Source organism: Schistocerca piceifrons, chromosome 2 (assembly GCF_021461385.2).
Source record: "Schistocerca piceifrons isolate TAMUIC-IGC-003096 chromosome 2, iqSchPice1.1, whole genome shotgun sequence".
Classification (NCBI taxonomy): domain Eukaryota; kingdom Metazoa; phylum Arthropoda; class Insecta; order Orthoptera; family Acrididae; genus Schistocerca; species Schistocerca piceifrons.
Window position 1 is genome coordinate 34341455 of NC_060139.1, and position 24491 is coordinate 34365945.

Consider the following 24491-nt stretch of genomic DNA (forward strand, 5'->3'; position numbering starts at 1 on the left):
TCATATTTAAGTAATTTTGAAGATAAAACCGCTTCAGGTACTTTATTTATAAGTACGACTGGTTTCGCAGCATTTTAGCTGCATCATCACCTGAAATAAAATCACGTTCTGATTAGGAAACTGAGTGGGATGACGCAGCGTTGATCGTCAGCTGGGTCATCCCATTCTCTTTTCTGGTCAGAACGTGACTTGCTTCTATTCCACCTGACGATGCAGCTAAAATGCTTCGAAAGACAGCCGTGGTTATAAGTGAAATACAGCTGAAGCGGTTTTATCTTCAAAATGATAATTCAAGCTGGTAGCTGTCCTGACTACAGTCTTCTCCGCCTTTAAGTAAGCTACAAGTAAGTTTGTAAAATCAAAAGTGTTCAAATCCAATAGTGTCCAGACTAATATAATTTTGGGAAAAAAAACATCCAATGGTGTCGAGACTAAAATCATTTGGAAAAAATAAAAACGAGGGCAATGCCAGTTTCAAGTATTGTGATAAAGTGTCGCTACAAAGGTAATTTCAAACTGCTTCCTTTTTGGATGTTAACTTAAGTAAACCGAGTGTAATGTGGTCTTTGTATTGGCGATATTGTACCTCATCTGCGACTTAGCTTCGTTGGAGCAACTATGAAATCGTGACTTTATGGACTATAATCACTACTATCACAGTTTCTTCACTTGAAAGCTACCTCATTAGGAACCAATACAAGACCAAGTACATTTCGATGAGAATTAAATGAATGTTTAACATTCATGTGGTCAAATGAAATGATGTATCCTCTTCTTAGATGATAACACAAGAAAATGGGAAAGATTTGCTGAAAAACGCTCAAGTGAACCGGAGGCAAGTTCGGTCAGAGATTACTGCAAGACACAATGTGAATCATGACGTGTATGAACTGGAGTGTGGCGGCTCAGACACTTCCTTCGAGAGCGATTTACCTACGTTATTGTGGCGTGCTGTTACACTGATGATGAAGTCCTAGAGTCCTTTGCAGAGCATAGGGGAACGTCGCGGGAGACCCCCGCCGCCGTACTAGACAAGGTCCTAGTAGAGGTTGTTTGCCATTCCCTTCCTCCGACCGTAATCGGGATGAATGATGATGATGTTGAAGACGACACAACACCACCCAGTCATCTCGAGGCAGGTGAAAATCCCCGACCCCACCGGGAATCGAACCCGGGACCCCGTGTTCGAGAAGCGAGAACGCTACCGCGAGACCACGAGCTGCGTACATAGACATTGTAGGGTGTCGCTGGCCAACAGCTGAATAAAGTGTCGCGACCTGCAATAGCTGGGTAGCTGCTCACCTGCGTCTATCGCTGCGCTCGGATCCCGCTCTTGCACGCGCTTGACCTCTAATTTCGGTTTGTCATCAGCTTGTTGACGTAGAAATCATTGAATACGGAACGCTCACCGATCAACGTGATTGTGACACTGTACTCGATCCCCAAGTACGTTTTCCAGGGGTGCTTTCGGCTCTGACTCCGTTTATACGGATGACAGTGCGCGACCTCAAAGAACAGCACAGGTGAAGGACGTCTTGGAACGGGAGCATATTTGATGAATGGACTGGCCTGCCCTTTTCACTACTTAAATCCCCTTCGAGCTCGCGTGGAACTCGTTGCGAAGACGCACTGCAGCCCGTCCACACATACCAACGAGCATTCATCAGTTATCAACCGAGCTCTTGGAGGTACTGAACGCACTACCGTAAGAATTACTTGTCAACATTGTGGCGAGCATGGGAGCACTGCCGCCCGTGGTCGTCACACAAGCTACTAAAAACCATGTCCCACCGTCTGTAATGTCCAAGTGATAATCACGAATCGTGGTGATTTAAAAATAATTATTGTGTTTGAGTAAAAGTATCATTTCTGCTCGTCTCATTACTATTTCTTTCAGTTATCCTGTGTACTGAAAATGCTATAGTCTCTTTTCTCTGTGAGGTACTGGATGGGCTAAGCAAAAGGTATCGAACGTTCGGCATGTTCTTTTTTTTTATTTAACTAAGGCATTTGATTGTGTTGATCACAAAATATTGCTCCAGAAGTTGGACCATTACGGAACACGGGGAGTAGCTCACAACTGGTTCACCTCTTACTTCAGCAACAGACACCAAAAGGTCATTATTGACAATGTTGATAACGGCTGTGATGTGGGGACTGAGTGGCATACTGTCAAGTGGAAGGTGCCCCAGGGATCAGTGTTGGGGCCACTCCTGTTCCTTATTTATATAAATGATAAACCCTCTAGTATTACAGGTAACTCTAAAATATTCCTGTTTGCTGATGACACTAGCTTGGTAGTAAAGGATGTTCTGTGCAACATTGGCTCGGTTTGAAATAGTGCAGTAAATGACCTAAGTTCATGGCTTGTAGAAAATAAACTAACGCGAAATCACAGTAAGACTCAGTTTTTACAGTTTCTAACACAACTCAACAAAACCTGACGTTTTAATTTCATTGAACAGGCATATGATTAGTGAAACTGAACAGTTCAAATTTCTAGGTGTTTAGATAGATAGTAAGCTGTCATCGATAGCCCACGTTCAGGATCTTGTTCAAAGACTTAATACTGCCATTTTTACTATTTGAACGGTATGAGAAGTGAGCGATCGTTCGACACGAAAATTAGTCTACTTTGCTTATTTTCATTCAGTTCTGCCTTATGGTATTATATTTTGGGGTAATTCTTCCCATTCTAAAAGGATATTTTTGACACAGAAACGGGCAGTTCACGCAATAAGTGGTGTAAGTTCACGAACCTATTGTCGACCCCTGTTCACGATTCTGGGTATTTTGACATTGGCCTCTCAATATATATATTCCTTATTGTCATTTCTTGTTATCAATATTAGCTTATTCCCAAGAATAAGCAGCTTTCACTCTGTTAATACTTCGGAGAAATCAAACCTGCATTTGGATCGGACTTCTTAACTCTTATGCAAAAAGGTGTGCAGTATACTGCTGCATCCATTTTCAATAAGCTCCACTTGAATTCAAAAATCTTAGCAGTAATCCACGCGCTTTCAAATCGAAACAGAGGAATTTCCTCATGGTTCACTCCTTCTATTCTGTCGAGGAGTTCCTTGGAAAATTAAACTGATTCTTATTGTATTGTTGATTGCGTTTACTTAAACTTACGGACTGACTTTTTTCGGGTTATTTTGATCTGTTATTACTTTTACGTTGTAATTTCATGTAGTGACACGTTCCATGACCATGGAGGTTTGCTCCTCATTTGGCCCTACGGAACGTGACGTGTAAATAAAAAATAAAGAATAAAGTACACACTGAGGTGATAAAAGTTTTGGGATAGCGACATCCACATATAAAGATGGAGGTAATATCGCGTGCGTACACAAGGTATAAAAGGGCAGCGCATTGGCGGAGCTGTCCTTTGTATTCAAGCGCTTCATGTGAAAAGGTTACCGATGTGATTATGGCCGCAAAACGGGGATCAACAGACTTTGAACGTGGAATGGTACTTTGAGCTAGACGCATGTATCATTCTGTATCGGAAATCGTTTGGATACTCAACATTCCGAGATCCACAATCTCAAGAGCGTGTCGAGAACACCAAATTTCAGGCATTACTTCTCACCACAGACGATGCATTGGCCGAGGCCTACACTTAACAACTGAGAGCAGCGGCGTTTGCGTAGAGTTGTCAGTGCTAACAGACAAGCCACACTGCGTGAAATACTAGCAGAAATCATTGTGGGATGTACGACGAAAGTATCCTTTAGGACAGTGCGTCCAAATTTGACGTTAATGGGCTGTGGCAGCAGACGACCGACTCGAATATCTTTGCTAACAGCACGGCATCGCCTGCAGCGCCTACCCTGGACTCGTGACCACATCGGTTGGACTCTAGACGTATGGAAAACCGTGGCCTGGTCAGATGAATCCCGATTTCAGTTGGCAAGAGCTGATGGTAGGGTTCCAGTGTGGTGCAGACTCCACGAAGCCAATGACCCAAGTTGTCAACAAGGCACTGTGCAAGCAGGTGCTGGCTCCATAATGCTGTGAGCTGTGTTTACCTGGAATGGGCATTATCCTCTGTCCAACTGAAATGATCATTGACTGGAATTGGTTATGTTGAGCTACTTGGTGGCCATTTGCAACCATGGTCGACTTGATGTATCCAAACAACGATGTGAGTTTTATGGATGACAGTGCGCCATGTTACTCAGCCACAATTGGTTCTGGACAATTCGAGTGAATCATTTGGCCACCCAGATCATACGACATGAATTAAATAGAATATCAATGGGACGTAATCGAGAGGTCCGTTCGTGCACAAAATGCTGCGCCGGAAATACTTTCGGAATTATGGATGCATATACAGGGTGTTACAAAAAGGTACGGCCAAACGTTCAGGAAACATTCCTCACACACAAATAAAGAAAAGATGTTATGTGGACATGTGTCCGGAAACGCTTAATTTACATGTCAGAGCTCATTTTAGTTTCGTCAGTACGTACTGTACTTCCTCGATTCACCGCCAGTTGGCCCAGTTGAAGGAAGGTAATGTTGACTTTGGTACTTGTGTTGACATGCGACTCATTGCTCTACAGTACTAGCATCAAGTACATCAGAACGTAGCATCAACAGGTTAGTGTTCATCACGAACGTGGTTTTGCAGTCAGTGCAATGTTTACAAATGCGGAGTTGGCAGATGCCCATATGATGTACGGATTAGCACGGGGCAATAGCCGTGGCGCGGTACGTTTGTATCGAGACAGATCTCCAGAACGAAGGTGTCCCGACAGGAAGACGTTCGAAGCAATTGATCGGCATCTTAGGGAGCACGGAACATTCCAGCCTACGACTCGCGACTGAGGAAGACCTAGAACGACGAGGACACCTGCAATGGACGAGGCAATTCTTCGTGCAGTTGACGATAACCCTAATGTCAGCGTCAGAGAAAATGCTGCTGTAAAACATAACTTTGACCACGTCACTGTATGGAGAGTGCTATGGGAGAACCAGTTGTTTCCGTACCACGTACAGCGTGTGCAGGCACTATCAGCAGCTGATTGCCCTCCACGGGTACACTTCTGCGAATGGTTCATTCAACAATGTGTCAATCCTCATTTCAGCGCAAATGTTCTCTTTACGTATGAGGCTTCATTCCAACGTGATCAAATTGTAAATTTTCACAGTCAACATGTGTGGGCTGACGAGAATCCGCACGCAATTGTGCAATCACATCATCAACACAGATTTCCTGTGAAGGTTTGGGCAGGCATTGTTGTTGATGTCTTGATTGAGCCCCATGTTCTTCCACCTACGTTATCATGATTTCATACGGCATACTCTACCTGTGCTGCTAGAACATGTGCCTTTACAAGTACGACACAACATGTGGTTCATCCACGATGGAGCTCCTGCACATTTCAGTCGAAGTGTTCGTACGCTTCTCAACAACAGATTCGGTGACCGATGGATTGGTAGAGGCGGACCAATTCCATGGCCTCCACGCTCTCCTGACCTCAACCCTCTTGACTTTCATTTATGGGGGCATTTGAAAGCTCTTGTCTACGCAGCCCCGGTACCAAATGTAGAGACTCTTCGTGCTCGTATTGTGGACGTCTGTGATACAATACGCCATTCTCCAGGGCTGCATCAGCGCATCAGGGATTCCATGCGACGGAGGGTGGATGCATGTATCCTCGCTAACGGATGACATTTTGAACATTTCCTGTAACAAAGTGTTTGAAGTCACGCTGGTACGTTCTGTTGCTGTGTGTTTCCATTCCATGATTAATGTGATTTGGAGAGAAGTAATAAAATGAACTTTAACATGGAAAGTAAACGTTTCCGGACACATGTCCACATAACATATTTTCTTTCTTTGTGTGTGAGGAATGTTTCCTGAAAGTTTGGCCGTACCTTTTTGTAACACCCTGTAGAGGCAGTATAGCTCAATATTCCCGCAGAGGACTTCCAGCAATTTCTTGAAGTCGCTGCACTATGCCGAGCAAAAGGAAGCCCGACACGATATTAGGAGGTTTCCCGTAACTTATGCCACCTCAGGGTGCTGTAGCAGGTGTTTCTGTGTTTGGTCGAAATTTCTTCGAGCTATGTTACTTGGCATGGCACATCACGCGAAATCTACTTTCATCCTTCAGTTTTGCAGCCCAATGTATTACACATAGGATATGATTCAGAATCTCTTTCACAATGGTATTAGACTCGCATCGTGCAGAAAGAACCAACGTGACAATCTCTTCGTAATACAGACGAGGTGATATTAACTTCCACTTGCAGAAACGAGTTTGTTTTACCGCCTTTTCTACTGCGTTTGCTCAACGCCTTTTATACTGCGTTTGTTTCTCAGGTGACCACCACATGTGGCACTTGTCTCGTCTAGAATCCAGCGCAAAGTTGGCCAGTGTACATCTGCAAGACGGCGCGCATTCTCGCTGAACTGTTTGTTGACTCGCTGTTCTCGTAATACTGATAAGAGGCGCAAGCTCCAGAGTAACCGGCGAACTGAAAAGTGTGCTAAACGAAGCGCTCGCATTACGCTCAGGAAGGGGGTCGACTTACGCATTGTTCCGTAAATAGGCGACTGCCGCTGGTCTTGTCTGCGTTATCTCACACCGGGATGCTGCGGTGGCTGATAAGATCAAGCCTACTAATTAGTCGCAGATACCGTTTCTGTCAATAGCGCAGAATATCTGTCGGAAAGAACCGGCTTCATCACAGGAATGTGCAGGAACCAACTATTCTGTGTGTGTGTGTGGTTTTTTTTTTTTAGATTGTTAAACTATGCATGAAAAAATTGGCGTTTGACACAAGACATGATTTCCAACCCTCATTTCACGCAGTCGATTCTCAACAATATAAGACATACCAAATACGTAAACTTTACACAACAGTGGTGCTACCACTATGTTTATTGAATTAAACACAAAGACCACAAGACGTCGAGTAGATTTGTTAATCTCTCATTGCAGTAAATGTTACAAAGAAAATTAATGCCCTTTTACCCCGCATTGGTGTGGAGATATAAGATGAACTCGAACTTCACCGAAAAAATTCGGAGGTTGTTCAGGGACATTTTCTGGGTATTTTGATACAAGGGACACGTAGTGTCCAGTGACTCCTTACAATTTAAAAATACGATTACAGTTTATTCGGTTTGTTATTACAGTTAATTTCGAGGAGTCAGTTAACAACATACTCTCTGAAGTGTTAATGGTCTCTCTCTAAACTCAAGTAAGACATGAACTGGTCCTTCCATGTACAACAGACCCTAAAAAAATTGAGCTCGGCTATGTATGCTACCAGAATGATGTCTTCCATTGGAGATTTAACCACTATGAAGTCCACATACTATGGGTATTTTCACTCCGTTATGTGTTACGGAATTATCTTCTGGGGAAATTTAGCTTTGGCAAAGAAAATTTTTGTGGCCCAGAAAAGGGCTACTAGAATTATGTGCAGAGTACCCCCTAGGACATCATGCCGTAACCTTTTCAAAAAGCTGCAAATAATGACCACTGTATCCCAGTACATATATTCGCTGATGTGTTTTGTAATTAAGAACCCTGCACAATTTCCATCAAATAAGAACTATCACAAATATAATACAAGAGGGAAAGAAAATCCTCATTGTGAACTTAAGAACCTGACAGTTGTTCAGAGAGGTGTCAAATGGTCAGGAACAAAAAATTTTAACCATCTCCCTGACCAGATAAAATGTTTAAGAGAAAATGAATCTCTTCTTAAAGCAAAACTAAAGGAGTATTTTTTAAATATGTCTGTTTATACATTAGAAGAGTTTTATGATGCAAGAAGGGAAATAGCATTTAGATAGAATTATCCATCTTGCTAACAAAGAAATGTGCTTGCAATTTTTCTCCAAATTAAAACATGAAATTTTGTATTAACACTCAAAGAAATCTGCTGTTACATGTACAATATCTGTTTTTCCTCTAAACTTTGTATTAAGTATATGCAGTTATGTAGAACATTTTTTATATATTTAATGATGACTGTTTTGTATCTTTTTGTATGTTTGTTGTTTTGTATGCTTGACTCGTTCCACATCTCATGTGACGTGCTCACAATACGAGATCTACGGAACATGAAATAAATAAATAAATAAATAAATAAATAAATAAAAGTTATCGCTATTTCTAGGAAAAATTTTCACGTTAGTAAAACGTCTGTAACATTAAACCACCATAATGTACGAGAAGTAGGCCTTCTACGTGCTGTGTCGTTCGCACAAGACACAGCCAGGGCAAAAGCACCACAGGCGCAAAGATGCGAGCTGGTGCCAGTGCCATAGAGACTCGCCACTTGCCCGAGTTCCACCAGCGCCACGGGCGGCGCTGAGGATGAAGATATCGACTTCGCCTCGGCCAATTGCCGGCCAAGTACAACCCGCCAATCACCGGACGACAGCGGACAGAAGCCTACTCAGAAGATAGAAGAGCAGCTGTCGCCCACTTTATAGATCATCGTCCAGGGAACGTCGTTTAGTGAACTCTTAGAAATGAACAGACAGATGTTGTAAATTGCATTTGCTATGTACTGTGAAGTTTACCTATGATTAGTTGCACTTAGTCATTGAGGGCCTTTTTTGTGCTACATTACATGTAGTGTTGTAGATTTCATTATTCGACAAGTCACAAAGGTAAGATACGTTCCATTATCGTCGTTTTGCTTTTGTTGATGTTCATCTTATATCCTCCATTCAGGATACTGTCCACTGCACTCAACTGCTCTTCCAAGTCCTCTGGTGTCTCTGACAGAATTTCAGTGTCATCTCATTTGTGTGACTTTGTTACTAATTTGTTGGAGTGTTGAAGAGCCTTCATTCTCCTATCCTGTTATCTGACCCTGGGGCATAGCTGTGTAATAGGGGCAGGGAGAAATTGTCTTAGCCGTGTACTGCACCAGAAGCCATTTCACGAACTCACAAACTCGGCCTGCCGTAACAACAATGGCAACTCGGCCTCCACAGCAGTAGCGACGAGGTCTTTACAAAACTGGCGGTGGGGGTTTACAAAACTATGTACAGAAACAGAAAGTGCTGTGACATGTTGTCGTCGCTGCGGGAGCAGTTCGGCAAAGCGTCATTGTATCGCCCATCCGTTGCATTCAGTGAACCAAAAATGAGACGCAACACTTCGTCAGCAATCTGGCCATATTTCTGTGCATCACTCTTTACCTTTAACACTGCTGGATGAAACAAACCCGAGAAAGAACCGAGCAGTACTGAATGCAGGCTTCAGGCTGAAGGGTAAAGTGGGTATTATTTTTGTCAGCATCAAGTACAGTGAGAGACTGGAACAAATTTGTTTCCAAACAAGAGTCCCAGTACATACAGTCGATACTTGCACTACTGTGCAAGTATTATCAGCTCAATACAATACAAAGATTAATGGGGGCAAGAAATCAGAGTGCAATTGCTCTAGTACCAGAGTCACCGGAGACTGGGTCCGTTATACCAAAATATTCAGAAATTCTCTGTGAACAACCTCTGAAATTTTGACAGTAGAGGGCAGGTTCTCTCTCTGTACGTTGTATGAAAAATAATGGTCTCTGGTGTTGGGGTATTATTGGCCTGCTTCAGCAACCTGTTGTGTGAGAGCTACACATGTGGGTGGGCATGGATGGGGGATGGTTGAGATGGATAGAGTATGGAATAGGGAATGAATAAAGACAGAGGGAAGGATGGGATAGGGAGAGAGGTGGCAAGGGGGAATGGAAGAAAGGAGATAGCTTGGGGACAGAGAGAAGGGGAGGATGGGATGAGGTAGGAGGAGAAGATCGATAGGAAGAGGGGAAGGAGGGAGGGACAGATAAAGGAGAAGCAGCAGATGTGAAGACAGGAAAAGAGGAGATAGATAGGGAGAGTGGGGTTGGAGGAGATGGGCAGTGAGACGGGGTAGGAGGGGATGAATAGAGCGAGGTGGGAAGGAGGAGGTGTAGGGGAAGGGGGCAGGAGTATATAGGTAGGGGGATTGGAGGACAGGATGTGTTGGACAAGATAGGAGATGTAGGTGGACAAAGACACAGAGGGGGAGGAGGAGATGGACGGGGAAGGGGGAAAACAAGATGGATAGGGAGAGATGGAGGAGGAGGAGTATATCAGCAGAAAGGGGAGGGAAGAGGAGATGTACAGAGAGGGGGGGGGATATGAGATGGACAGAAAGAGCAGAGCAGATGAGTTGGACAGAGAGAGGGGTGAGAAGTGGCAGTATGACAGGTACAGAGATAGGTGAGGAAGGAATGGACAGAGAGAGAGGGAGGAGAAATGGATGAGGAGAGGGGGAGGAGGAGACGCAAAGAGAGAGGGGGAGAGAATATGGACATGGGAAGGGTGATGAAGATATGGTTAGAGGGTGCATAGGAGATGCCAAGTTCGTTTTGTTTGCCGATGATACAAACATTGTAATAAATAGCAAATCAAGTGTGGTCTTAGAAAGAACAGCTAATAAAATATTTATGGACATTAATCACTGGTTCCTAGCCAATTCTTTGTCACTAAACTTTGAAAAAACACACTACATGCAGTTCAGAACTTGTAAGGGGTGTCCCACGAGTATATGCCTAACATACGATGACAAGCAGATAGAAGAAGTGGACAGTGTTAAATTCTTGGAATTACAGCTTGATAATAAATTCAACTGGGAGGAGCACACCACAGAACTGCTGAAGCGTCTTAATAAATCTCTATTTGCAATGCGAATTGTGTCAGACATAGGGATGTAAAAATGAAAAAGCTGGCATACTATGCTTACTTTCATTCCATAAAGTCATGTGGGATTATTTTTTGGGGTAATTCATCAAGCCAAGCTAAAGTTTTCAGGGCACAAAAACGTGCATTAAGAGTTATATGTGGTGTGAACTCAAGAACATCCTGCAGAAGCCTGTTTAGGGAACTAGGGCTATTAACTACTGTTTCCCAATATATTTATTCCTTAATGAAATTTGTTATTAAAAATATATCACTTTTTCAAACCAACAACTCAATTCATGGAATCGATACTAGAAATAAGAATAATCTTCACAAGGATTTAAAGTCACTTAGTCTTGTACAAAAAGGTGTGCATTATTCAGGAGCACACATTTTCAATAACTTGCCAGCAGCCATAAAAAGCTTAACAACCAATGATATTCAGGTTAAGAGAAGTCTAAACGATTTATTGGTGGCTAACTCCTCCTACTCCATTAGAACCAACTGATTTGTGTGTGTGTGTGTGTGTGTGTGTGTGTGTGTGTGTGTGTGTAAGTAGAATCTAACTTCTGAACCATTTCAGTGCAGTAATGTGTTCATTGTAAATAAGTATTATAGTAGTTCGATTACACGTTTATTACCTGATAAATAAATAAATAAAACTTTTTTTATTTTAAATTCAGCGCATCAGTATTTGTAAAATGACTCTTTCATATAGTGTTCATTAAAAAATGACGATCATTCCACTTGGGACCTGTGGAATGATACAAAAGCTTATTTGTTTTAGTTGTAAATATTTGTCATGTATTGTTGTTTTTCTGACATGTTCTACATCCTGGAGGACCTCCTCACTACGGATCAAATTGGAATGAAAGTAAATCTAATCTATGCTAAAGGAGATGGACAAAGAGAGCGATGAGGAGGGATGAAGAGATGGAGAGAGTGGAGAGGAGGAGATAGACAGACAGAGGTAGGAGGACAGAGAAGTGGGGAGAGGTTGGATTGGAACAGTGATTGGAGAGGAGGAGATGCGTGTGATGAATGTGCTGAACATGTATGCAGGTCACTCCGCAGGAAAAGGCTAGTGCTGAATGATTTCGCGGAGTTATCTGGAGCTCACGACGTGGAGGGGTTGGCCACCAGCCCTTGTGGGGGTAGGACCAGAGTCAGAGGCCCTGTGGGGCAGAGCAGAGGTTTTAAAAGTGTTATGTGTATCAAATTGGGAGTGAGTGATCCCTAGTGATCAAGAACGTTGGTTTCCAGTTTTTTGTGGAAAGGGCGGGATTTAATGAGTGACCACTTACTAGGTTGATGGAACTCTCATATCACAACGTGGAGCATCAGCTGGCTAGAAGTAATGCATGATGATAACGAGGCAGACTTAGCGGGATTCCATTTATTCCAGTGCAAAACTTGTGGTGTTTTTGTGAGGGTCGTTCTCCTTCTTATCACTGGATAGTTATCCTACTTAGTGCATGGAGGATATTTTAGAAACTAGTTGGAGATGGTAAAGTGGCGTTGCGGTGCTCATTTTCCAATCCAGTGGTCGGGTCATGGAGTCTTTTGAAAGTAGTTGGAGTGTTACAGGAAATTAATTAATGGTACGAGAGTAGTAACGATGTTAACCCTGTCTCGCTAGTCAAAAAGATGCTGTTGGCCCTCAATAAGGCTAATAGAATACGTGTAGAAGTCGTGAGAATTAATCCGGGATTGTCAACAGACATTTCGAAGTCTACAGAACGCCCAAGCGACCCAAGTGGTCGCCTGGGGCGATAGGCTGAAATGGGCACCAAGCTGAGAGGGGCTTCAGAGGTAAGAACAAAATTTCTACGCAAAATGTATGACAATTAGTAGTGAAAATTGACAGAGGTGAAAATATACGATGTTGTTGTTGTTGTTGTGGTCTTCAGTCCTGAGACTGGTTTGATGCAGCTCTCCATGCTACTCTATCCTGTGCAAGCTTCTTCATCTCCCAGTACCTACTGCAACCTACATCCTTCTGAATCTGCTTAGTGTATTCATCTCTTGGCCTCCCTCTACGATTTTTACCCTCCAAGCTACCCTCCAATACTAAATTTGTGATCCCTTGATGCCTCAGAACATGTCCTACCAACCGATCCCTTCTTCTGGTCAAGTTGTGCCACAAACTTCTCTTCTCCCCAATCCTATTCAATACTTCCCCATTAGTTATGTCATCTACCCATCTAATCTTCAGCATTCTTCTGTAGCACCACATTTCGAAAGCTTCTATTCTCTTCTTGTCCAAACTATTTATCGTCCATGTTTCACTTCCATACATGGCTACACTCCATACGAATACTTTCAGAAATGACTTCCTGACACTTAAATCTATACTCGATGTTAACAAATTTCTCTTCTTCAGAAACGCTTTCCTTGCCATTGCCAGCCTACATTTTATATCCTCTCTACTTCGACCATCATCAGTTATTTTGCTCCCCAAATAGCAAAACTCCTTTACTACTTTAAGTGCCTCATTTCCTAATCTAATTCCCTCAGCATCACCCGACTTAATTAGACTACATTCCATTATCCTCGTTTTGCTTTTGTTGATGTTCATCTTATATCCTCCTTTCAAGACACTGTCCATTCCATTCAACTGCTCTTCCAAGTCCTTTGCTGTCTCTGACAGAATTACAATGTCATCGGCGAACCTCAAAGTTTTTATTTCTTCTCCATGAATTTTAATACCTACTCCGAATTTTTCTTTTGTTTCCTTTACTGCTTGCTCAATATACAGATTGAACAACATCGGGGAGAGGCTACAACCCTGTCTTACTCCCTTCCCAACCACTGCTTCCCTTTCATGTCCCTCGACTCTTATAACTGCCATCTGGTTTCTGTACAAATTGTAAATAGCCTTTCGCTCCCTGTATTTTACCCCTGCCACCTTTAGAATTTGAAAGAGAGTATTCCAGTCAATATTGTCAAAAGCTTTCTCTAAGTCTAATATACGATAAGAAGCAAAAATTTTCCAGTAAACAAATCCAAAAACAAGCCATTTCGAGAAGAAGTTAACACTTCGAAAAGTTAACATTCCAAACGCATTTGTACCAATAATAATAATGGCGTGTGACGAGGGCCTCCCGTCGGGTAGACCACTCGCCTGGTGCAAGTCTTTCGATTTGACGCCACTTCGGCGACTTGCGCGTCGATGGAGATGAAATGATTATGATTAGGACAACACAACACCCGGTCCCTGAGCGGAGAAAATCTCCCACCCAGCTGGGAATTGAACCCGGGCACTAAGGATTGACAGTCCGTCGCACTGACCACTCAGCTACCGGGGGCGGACTTCTACAAATTCACCTTGTCGAGAGGGCCCTGCCCTGTTTGAATCCCGCCAGTTCTGATGCAATTCAGGTCTGTCGTTACGATTATATCGTCTGTCGTCATGTCGGTAGATTCCATAGTTTCTTTCTTGTACGTCACGTGGTGGAAAATTTCACCCTGAATCATAACTGCGCGCTGAACTGTTGCGTCTGAAGTTATTGGTTCCCATATTGTCTGTTTCTATGGTTATCTCTGTCATATTCATTACTACGGAAGTGCGATCTTTCTCTGTAACTCTTACAACTGTGCCAACGGTTGTCATATGGGTGGTGTTTGTTTTGGTCACGATTTACGTTGTAAGAATAGCCTTGTCGTGTCCAGTTATTATTTCTGTCAACGCGGAATTGTGACGGATGTGACCTGTAATTGTTGTGTTCCTGTTTTCACGTCCCGTAGTTGTCAGTGTCAATTTACAATTCTTGTAAGAGTCCCTGAAAAGCTTCAATGTCGTCTTTGCAACGTCCTGCCAAAATAATATGTCGTAAATGTTCAGGCAATTTGATTAAGCAAATGCGGATGAGTTCTGAGGGGCTGTAAGGGTTTGGCAGGTACTGATTCTTGTGCAACATGTCTTCAAAATATTTCACAAGACTGGAAAATTCAGATTGTTCGAAATGTTTCATCATTATGATGCTATGTTTTACTCGGTCTTGTGTAGCTTGAGACCAATATGCTGAGAGGAGGGCACGATAAAATTCTCCTTCACTGTGACAATCGTGAATGACCGATCGCATTCTTTCAGCTGGTTCATGAGGACAATAGTTCATACTGAGGTCAGTGGTGGCTCATAACCACACATTCACACTAATGTCGTAGTCGGCTTCTTTGTCGGCCCATGTTCACCTCAACGGTTTTGCTTCTGTTATCCTATGCTTTCACCTGTGTCCATTTTTCCTATTAATTATGACCACCCTGTATATACAGAATAGTCTAAGTGGAATGGTCAGTATTCAGGGATGTGACAGGAACGATCATTTGAAACAAAGAAGTTCAGTATACTTGGGTTGATAAATGCACACCTTAAGAGCTGAGACCACTTCTCCGTCTTCGCTACTGTGAAACACATCTCATCAACCAAACAAGTGCTCACAGCTCTAAGGACATGCATTTTATAATCCATGTCTACTCGACAATTTTTTTCTTCTTTTCTCCCAAAATATGGAAAGCAAAGATGCATCTAACACCGTCTGCTCATCTTAGTAATTCTGATGTTTAATCATCACAGTCCAGTAGACTAAAGAACCAACAGATGTTGCTGTTAGTTTCATAGCACACCAAAGAATCAACAGACGGCGCTAGTAGCTTTTTGTAACTCAGTGACAGATGTATGTTCGGGAGTTTACGTCAGTGGCACAATTAAGCGCCGCTCTCTAACCTTTAGAAATGCAAACTAACATTGAATTTACAGGGTGATCAAAAAGTCAGTATAAATTTGAAAACTTAGTAAACCACGGAATAATGTAGACAGAGAGGTAAAAATTGACACACATGCTTGGAATGACATGGGGTTTTATTAACAAAAAAAAAAAAAAACAAAGTTCACAAAATGTCCATCAGATGGCGCGTGGAAGATCTCTTGCGCGCGTTGTTTGGTGGTGATCGTGTGCTCATCCACCACTTTCGTCATGCTTGGCCTCTCAGGTCCCCAGACCTCAGTCCGTGCGATTATTGGCTTTGGGGTTACCTGAAGTCGCAAGTGTATCGTGTTCTACCGACGTCTCTAGGGATGCTGAAAGACAACATCCGACGCCAATCCCTCACCATAACTCCGGACATGCTTTACAGTGCTGTTCACAACATTATTCCTCGACTACAGCTATTGTTGAGGGATGATGGTGGACATATTGAGCATTTCCTGTAAAGAACATCATCTTTGCTTTGTCTTACTTCGTTATGCTAATTATTGATATTCTGATCAGATGAAGCGCCATCTGTCGGACATTTTTTGAACTTTTGTATTTCTTTAGTTCTAATAAAACCCATGTCATTCCAAGCATGTGTGTCAATTTGTACCTCTCAATCTACATTATTCCGTGATTTATTCAGTTTTCAAATTTATACTGACTTTTTGATCACCCGGTACGTGGCTAGGATATACAGATTTACTGATTTCGCTTTGTGTGTTAAAAACTTAACGACGTTGCTTTGCTTCTTTGATATGTTTTATTTATATTCTTTGCTACGAAAAACGAAAGTATGTACATAGTGTTGCTGTACGTGGTCGCTCTGTGCTATGGCGCCCGTCAAAAGTTTTAGACTACGGCCGTACCTCACCTTGTTTCCTTTTAATCGCCACAGAGTGTGGTATTTTGTGTACACTGCTTTTTAAAATTTTTATCTCCATTTTTACAGTCACTCCCTTAGTATGCTCTCTTCTATTATGTTCCACCTTTTTTATATCTCTGTTTCGCCATATTTCCTTCTTTATGTTGCCTTAAATGTCTCCCTGTTATGTACGTACTGTCTCTCGACTGAAGAGGGGCGTCTATGCTGCAGCCAGCCCGCGCCGAATGGGGAATTGAAATTCAATAAAAAAATAAAAATAAAAGAAGCGAATATATTCAGTTTGCTTTGTAGTTTGAGTGCGTACTCATTACATTTTGCTTCAGTTTTGTTTACGAACAAAAATGCCTAGAAAATGCTCGAGTCTCTCTGAATACACCAGAACGGCTATAAGTCTCAGAATCCAATGAAGGTCATGAAGGGACACTTTCTGTGGCTCGACATCTGGATTTAACTCACTTTTTGGAAACTCCTTCCGAAAGCGAAGCGCGACGTAACTGTGATCTTGCTCCTCAGAAACCTTCACCCACGGAAGCTTAATGGTATTTTTCTCCAATGTAGCCGGCCGGAGTGGTCGAGCGGTTCTAGGCGCTACAGTCTGGAACCGCGCTACCGCTACGGCCGCAGGTTCGAATCCTGCCTCGGGCATGGATGTGTGTGACGTCCTTAGGTTAGTTAGGTTTACGTAGTTCTAAGTTCTGGGGGACTGATGACCTCAGAAGTTAAATCCCATAGTACTCAGAGAGCCATGTTCTCCAATGTAACATCAAAGAAGCTGAAGTTTTGTTGGGAACAGGCGCAGGGCAGCGAGTTTTTACAACACTAATCTTGCTTCCTCTTAATAATTTACCATTTAGCTTTAAACGCGTACGATTCCCGGTGAGCTTATGTTATGCCATGACCATGAACGAAGCACAACGCCAGACACTGCGTGTTGCGGCCTGGATCTTAGGAGCTAGTTGCTCTTCGCATAGCCATCTCCCGTGTTAGCGAAGAAAAGAAGCCCCTTGTTCATGTCCCTAGTCATATTACATTAAACACCGTATACGAAGAATTTTTATAAGTCAAAAACAAATTACACATGCTTGCAGTTTTTTTTACGTCGCCTTGTAGAAGAAGCGAAAAAACTTGTAAATTGGTTTTTTTTTGACACAGAAATACTGTGAACTTCAGTGATCACCTCCTTAGAGCTATAATTGCCTCTTCAAAAGTTGACGCATTGTTCGTGCGTGTTAAGAACTTATTTTATTTAGTTTCTGGCAACGAAGACTTTCACGACGGATTCCTTAGATAAAAAGTTCTCAGTTTATTTGCGCGTCAAATTCGGATAAAATATCAGATTCCATCCGACGTCTACCGCTGCAAGTAAGCAGAGAATTTTATATCCAAACTTTGTTTCTGTTTCCTAAAAACTTATGAATTCCATATGAAATCATTTAAATTCATCATTGTAGTTCTTTGCTGTAGGTCTCATCAGATGTTTGTAAATCCACACAGTGCGGCCTTGTAAAAACACAGCTTTTTGAAGATATTGCAAGCTGGCGTCAGTTTTGCCACTCCCCCCCCCCCTCCCTCGAAGTACCTTGGCAAATATCCGTTCCATCATGAAAAATTTCTCGTTTCGTGTTATTAATGTAAACATTACAGCATTTGTCTTAAACTGTTCTGTTGTGTATGACAGCTGTGACTGCGATTGTGGGAGCTATTTGTGAAGCGATAATCCATTAATTTTTCTGTAAATGGCGTGTTCTTAAGCCATTCGTGACAGATTTCACTGACTAGTCATTATAAGCAAATGATAAACGCTTCTCAATCGACGGCTGCGTCAAAAGCGTGCAGAGTCAACATTCCCTTGAGGACCCTGGCAACATGGGCTGACAAGCATTTACGAGCTGCTGATAATGACTGTAATCGGCCGAAACCGGTATAAGTACTAGAGAATTTATGGGACCATTGATTGAAATAAACCTTATAGTTAAAAATAACGTTCTCACTGATGGTCTTTGCCAACAACTTGCCAAATATGAATGATAGCGCACCGAGTTCAGAATGTGTAAGTTGGATGCTGCATAAACTTCTACGTGAACACACTTAGCTATCATAGTCTTAATTTCATTTACCGTAATCGATGATTTTCGAAACTCTGCAACATACCTAACGTAACTACCGCAATGATTCATTATTTAAATAATGTCATATTCTTCTTGTTGAGAAGGCCATTAGTATCTGTCCCGTATTGTGATAAATGTTTGTGATAGTTTCCCTGCAGTTTTTAAGTATGTAATTCCTTTGAGCAATCCCTAAAAATCTCTGTAAGTATGTAACGTTAAATGAACGGCTTTTGTGGTGTTGCAGTTATTACTTTTGTTCAAAGGACGAAATTGATGGGGTAGTTGACGGTGATATGGCGCAACTACACCGAGGCGACAAAAGTCACGGGACACTTCCTAGCATCGTGTCGGACCTCCTCTTGCTCGGTGTAGTGCAGCATCTCGACGTGGCATGGTCTCAACAAGTCGTTGGAAGTTTCCAGCAGAAATATTGATCCATGCTGCGTCTATAGCCGTCCATAATTGCGAAAATTTTGCTGGTGCAGGATTCTGTGCGCGAACGGACCTCTCGATTATGTCCCATAAATGTCTGATGGCATTAATGCCAGACGATCTGGATGGCCAAATCATTAGCTCTAACTGTCCAGAATGTTCTTCAAACCAATCGCGAACGACTGCGACCCAGTGACTTGGCGCATTGTCGTCCATAAAAATTACATGGTTGTCTGGGAACATGGAGTCCATGAATGGCCTGAAATGGATTTCAAGTAGCCGAACATAATCATTTTCAGTCAATGATCGGTTTAGTTGGACCAGAGGGCGTGGTCCATTGGATGTTAACACAGCCCACACCATTATGCAGCCACTGCAGCATGCAGAGTGCCTTGTTGACATCTTGGGCCCATGGCTTCGTCCGCAGGGCGTGGTCTAGTGGCTAGCGTTGCTGCCTCTGGACCACGTGGTCCTGGGTTCGATTCCCCGCCGGGTTGGGGCTTTTCACTGCCCAGTAACAGGTAGTTTGTGTTGTCCTCATCATTTCATCATCACATCATTCGTAATAGTGGATAAATTGGACTGTCAAAAAAAATTGGACTGTGTAAAAATGGGAATCTGTATGGGCGCTGATGACCACGCAGTTGAGCGCCCATGGCTTCGTGGGGTCTGCGCCACACTCGAACTCCACCGTCAGCTGTTAACAACCGAAATCGGGACTCATCTGACCAGGCCACGGCTTTCCAGTCGTCTAGTGTCGAAGCAGTATGTTCACAAGTCCGGGCCAGGCGCTACAGGCCAAGTCGTGCTGTTAACAAAGACGCTCACGTCTGTCGTCTGCTGCCGTAGCCCATTAATGCCATATTTCGACGCACTGTCCTGACGGATACGTTCGTCGCACGTCCCACTTTGATTTCTGCGGTTATTTCACGCAGTGGTGCTTGTCTGTTAGCACTGACAACTCCACGCAAACGCCGCTGCTCTCTGTCGTTAAATGAAGGCCCTCGGCCACTGCGTTGTCCGTGATGAGAGGTGATGCCTGAAGTTTGGTATTCTCGACAGGTCCTTGAGACTGTGGATCTTGAAATATTGAATTCCCTAACGATTTCCCAAATGGAGTATGGACTTCGCCTTCCAACTACCATTCCGCGTTAAAAGTCTGTTAATTCTGTAAGAGGTATGCGCTATATGCGCTGCCTGCAATAGGCAAGGCATAGGAGAGTCTCTGACCAGAGAGCAGTATGTAGTTAGTTGTTGCTTGTCGCTAGTCGGCATTAGTCTTTAGTAGTCTGCGTGAGTCGGCAGTAGTCGGCATTAGTCTTCAGTAGTATGCTGTAGTCTGCGTGAGTTGACAGTAGTCGACAGTAGTCGGCGCGTGTCTGCGCGTGTCGGCAGTCTGCTCTGGTCGGGACTCTGGACGATGAGTATTATTGTAGAAGGTAAAGAAGCAGCCTTGCGCGTATCTAGTAATGTATGTTAACTGTCATCAATTTCTTTTAAAAAATGCCCCAATAATAATTTTTATAATACACTCCTGGAAATGGAAAAAAGAACACATTGACACCGGTGTGTCAGACCCACCATACTTACTCCGGACACTGCGAGAGGGCTGTACAAGCAATGATCACACGCACGGCACAGCGGACACACCAGGAACCGCGGTGTTGGCCGTCGAATGGCGCTAGCTGCGCAGCATTTGTGCACCGCCGCCGTCAGTGTCAGCCAGTTTGCCGTGGCATACGGAGCTCCATCGCAGTCTTTAACACTGGTAGCATGCCGCGACAGCGTGGACGTGAACCGTATGTGCAGTTGGCGGACTTTGAGGGAGGGCGTATAGTGGGCATGCGGGAGGCCGGGTGGACGTACCGCCGAATTGCTCAACACGTGGGGCGTGAGGTCTCCACAGTACATCGATGTTGTCGCCAGTGGTCGGCGGAAGGTACACGTGCCCGTCGACCTGGGACCGGACCGCAGCGACGCGCGGATGCACGCCAAGACCGTAGGATCCTACGCAGTGCCGTAGGGGACCGCACCGCCACTTCCCAGCAAATTAGGGACACTGTTGCTCCTGGGGTATCGGCGAGGACCATTTGCAACCGTCGCCATGAAGCTGGGCTACGGCCCCGCACACCGTTAGGCCGTCTTCCGCTCACGCCCCAACATCGTGCAGCCCGCCTCCAGTGGTGTCGCGACAGGCATGAATGGAGGGACGAATGGAGACGTGTCGTCTTCAGCGATGAGAGTCGCTTCTGCCTTGGTGCCAATGATGGTCGTATGCGTGTTTGGCGCCGTGCAGGTGAGCGCCACAATCAGGACTGCATACGACCGAGGCACACAGGGCCAACACCCAGCATCATGGTGTGGGGAGCGATCTCCTACACTGGCCGTACACCACTGGTGATCGTCGAGGGGACACTGAATAGTGCACGGTACATCCAAACCGTCATCGAACTCATCGTTCTACCATTCCTAGACCGGCAAGGGAACTTGCTGTCCCAACAGGACAATGCACGTCCGCATGTATCCCGTGCCACCCAACGTGCTCTAGAAGGTGTAAGTCAACTACCCTGGCCAGCAAGATCTCCGGATCTGTCCCCCATTGAGCATGTTTGGGACTGGATGAAGCGTCGTCTCACGCGGTCTGCACGTCCAGCACGAACGCTGGTCCAACTGAGGCGCCAGTTGGAAATGGCATGGCAAGCCGTTCCACAGGACTACATCCAGCATCTCTACGATCGTCTCCATGGGAGAATAGCAGCCTGCATTGCTGCGAAAGGTGGATATACACTGTACTAGAGCCGACATTGTGCATCCTCTGTTGCCTGTGTCTATGTGCCTGTGGTTCTGTCAGTGTGATCATGTGATGTATCTGACCCCAGGAATGTGTCAATAAAGTTTCCCCTTCCTGGGACAATGAATTCACGGTGTTCTTATTTCAATTTCCAGGAGTGTATAAAGTAATTTCTTTTAAAAAAAGGCATTCATTTCAATTTAAAGATTTTATTCAATGGATTATCTTTCCTTTCATGAATCAGAAAGCATAGGCCAGCATTGCACGGAGCTGTGCCGAAAATTTTTTTATATAAGAGCAGATATTTTCGCAGTTTTTATTGAGGTAAGAATTTTTGCTTTTTTTAATTCGGAATACAGGGCCGAGGCGCAGCGCTGCTGTCGACATAAAATCTACCAGGTTACTGAATTTTTTTAAATTGTTGTGTTTAGGAATTTTTCTGTTTCGAACTTAACATTAAATGAGAAAAGAATTTTGTGGGAACATTAAATGTGAATGCATTTCTGCACGGAGATTATGAATGGGAACCAACTTTGTTCAGAGGTTACATTATTTAAAATTCATTATTTAATAATTTTTTGTGGGGAGGTTACACTTGGTTCGTGGTTCATTTTAATTAATATTTTTTGTGGGGAGGCTACAATTCACATAGTGCGGTCATAATCATGTCGTAAACTTTTTCACATGAATAACCTGACAGCTTCGCCGATGCACTGCTCTTTTATATCTTTTGCACGCGATAGTACCTCGATCTTTATATGTGGACATCGGCATCCCATGACACACCTCAGTGTAAATCCGTGTTTCAGTTTAGAGTGGCGCTGGTGGTACCTGAGTGCAGTTTGTAGTGCTGCCTTATCCACGAGTTAGGTATAAAAAACTATGACATGAACGCGACGAGTGCAGGTACTGGCGACTGCAAAGTGCGGGGTGTGACTCAGCTCCTGCACGCGGAGTTGTTAGCCACCGTGTCAGGCATCACAAGCTCGCCGCCTGTAGCGCGGAGCACGGCGTCGTGTTAGCGATACGACCTGTGTTCGAAAGGGTGGTTCGTAATGAAGGAGGAAAAGGCGGGCTCCATCATCACGCGAAACAACACCTTGCCTCTTAATCCTTTGCAGATGTCGGGACTCTGTACGATGCCGTAATGGAGACTTGGAATTTCAGGCAGCTATGCAATATAAGTAGAGTGGAGAGCTGTCTCAAACATATTGAGTCTGAAGACTACAACAACAATGTCATACGAAGAAGGGTTACTTAATTTGGCTTCGAAGCACAACAGTTCTAGGTGTGCAAATGTAAACATGTGTGATGACTATTGTGCGTTGCTTTTGTAGCATTCGGTATTAATATCTTTGCGCTATAAAAAGTTTTTCACTTTCAGAATGACACCCGTTTTCACTTCAATGTAAGATTTAAGAATTTACTGATATGTCTCAGTTATTTGTTCATATCCTGAAATGACGTAAAGGGCTGCTAAAGGACGTGTGAAGTCAAATTAGCTTTATCAGAGCACGATAACTGGGACCAGGTGGGTGGGATATTCAGCTCTGGAAAACTCTGCTTTTTTTTCAGTATTACTCACCTTACTCTGCCAGGCCCGTGTACTGAAGGCATTAACATTCATGGATTCGAAACATCCAGCTCGAGTCATTCATTCACTGTGTTCCGCAGACTCCATCAAAGAAGAGAACCTTCAGAGATGTGGAACGAGTCTTGCTATACATTAACAAAAGATACGGAAATCACACAAGCTTTATCTCTACACTGTATTAACAATAAGCTACCCGTGTTTATACCAATTACATTTAATTAAGTATGTTAAAACTAAACTGCTAACTTGAAAAAAATTGCAGCTCCCTCAGTTATATTAATCAGCTGCTGTTTATCTCTTATTGGTCGCTGAATATTTATTCCATTACGTCGCTATTTTCCAACAAAATACACTGTTGTACAAAACTTAAGGACGAAAGTAACTTTCACATTTAGTGTCTTTGCCATGTAACTTAGCTCGATGAAACTTGGACCACACATAGAAAGAACTGTTGCAGTATAATATATTATAGTATCGCATGGAAGATAGCAGAAAGAAGCACGCAAGGGGACGAACAGAAATGACGCTTTTATTGAAAGACAATGGTTACACTGAAGCGACCGAGATTTATGACTGTACGCTGGTCACTACAAAAGGCGGGACGTGGTTCTTAATAGGGTGTGTGACCACCACGGACGGCAATGCATCCTCTGCAAGGCGCTCCCATTCAGGCTTCAAGGGCGGTATGGTGTTTTGGTGAGGCACTCCATTTCTCCACCATCGAGGTTGACAACTTACTTTGACACGGTACTCCTTCCCCCCACGCGTTTTTTTTCAGGTGCGCAATCGGCCCTCACTTATTTTTATCTATGACAATGCGCGCCCGCATCGAACTGCACAGTTCGAGCAGCTGTTGGAACGAGAGTACATTCGGCGAATTGACTGGCCCGCCCGTTCTCCCCACTTACATCCCACCGAGCAGGTGCAGGAAGCGCTACGGAAACAAATTGCAGCAGTCCACGAGCACCAATGACCATCCAATAGTGGTCAACCGTGCTCGTGGAGGAATAGAACGCCCTACTGTAAAAGTTACTCACCAGTCTTGCGGCACAGCATGGATCGCTGTCCGTGGTGATCGCACATTCTATTAAGTACCATGTCCGGCCTTTTGTAATGTCCAGGGAACCTTCATAAATCGCGGTTACTTCAGTGTAATTACTGTCTTTAAATAATAGTGGCATTTACGTTCGTTTCATTGCGTATTCCTTTCAGTTACATACTGTGGTATAC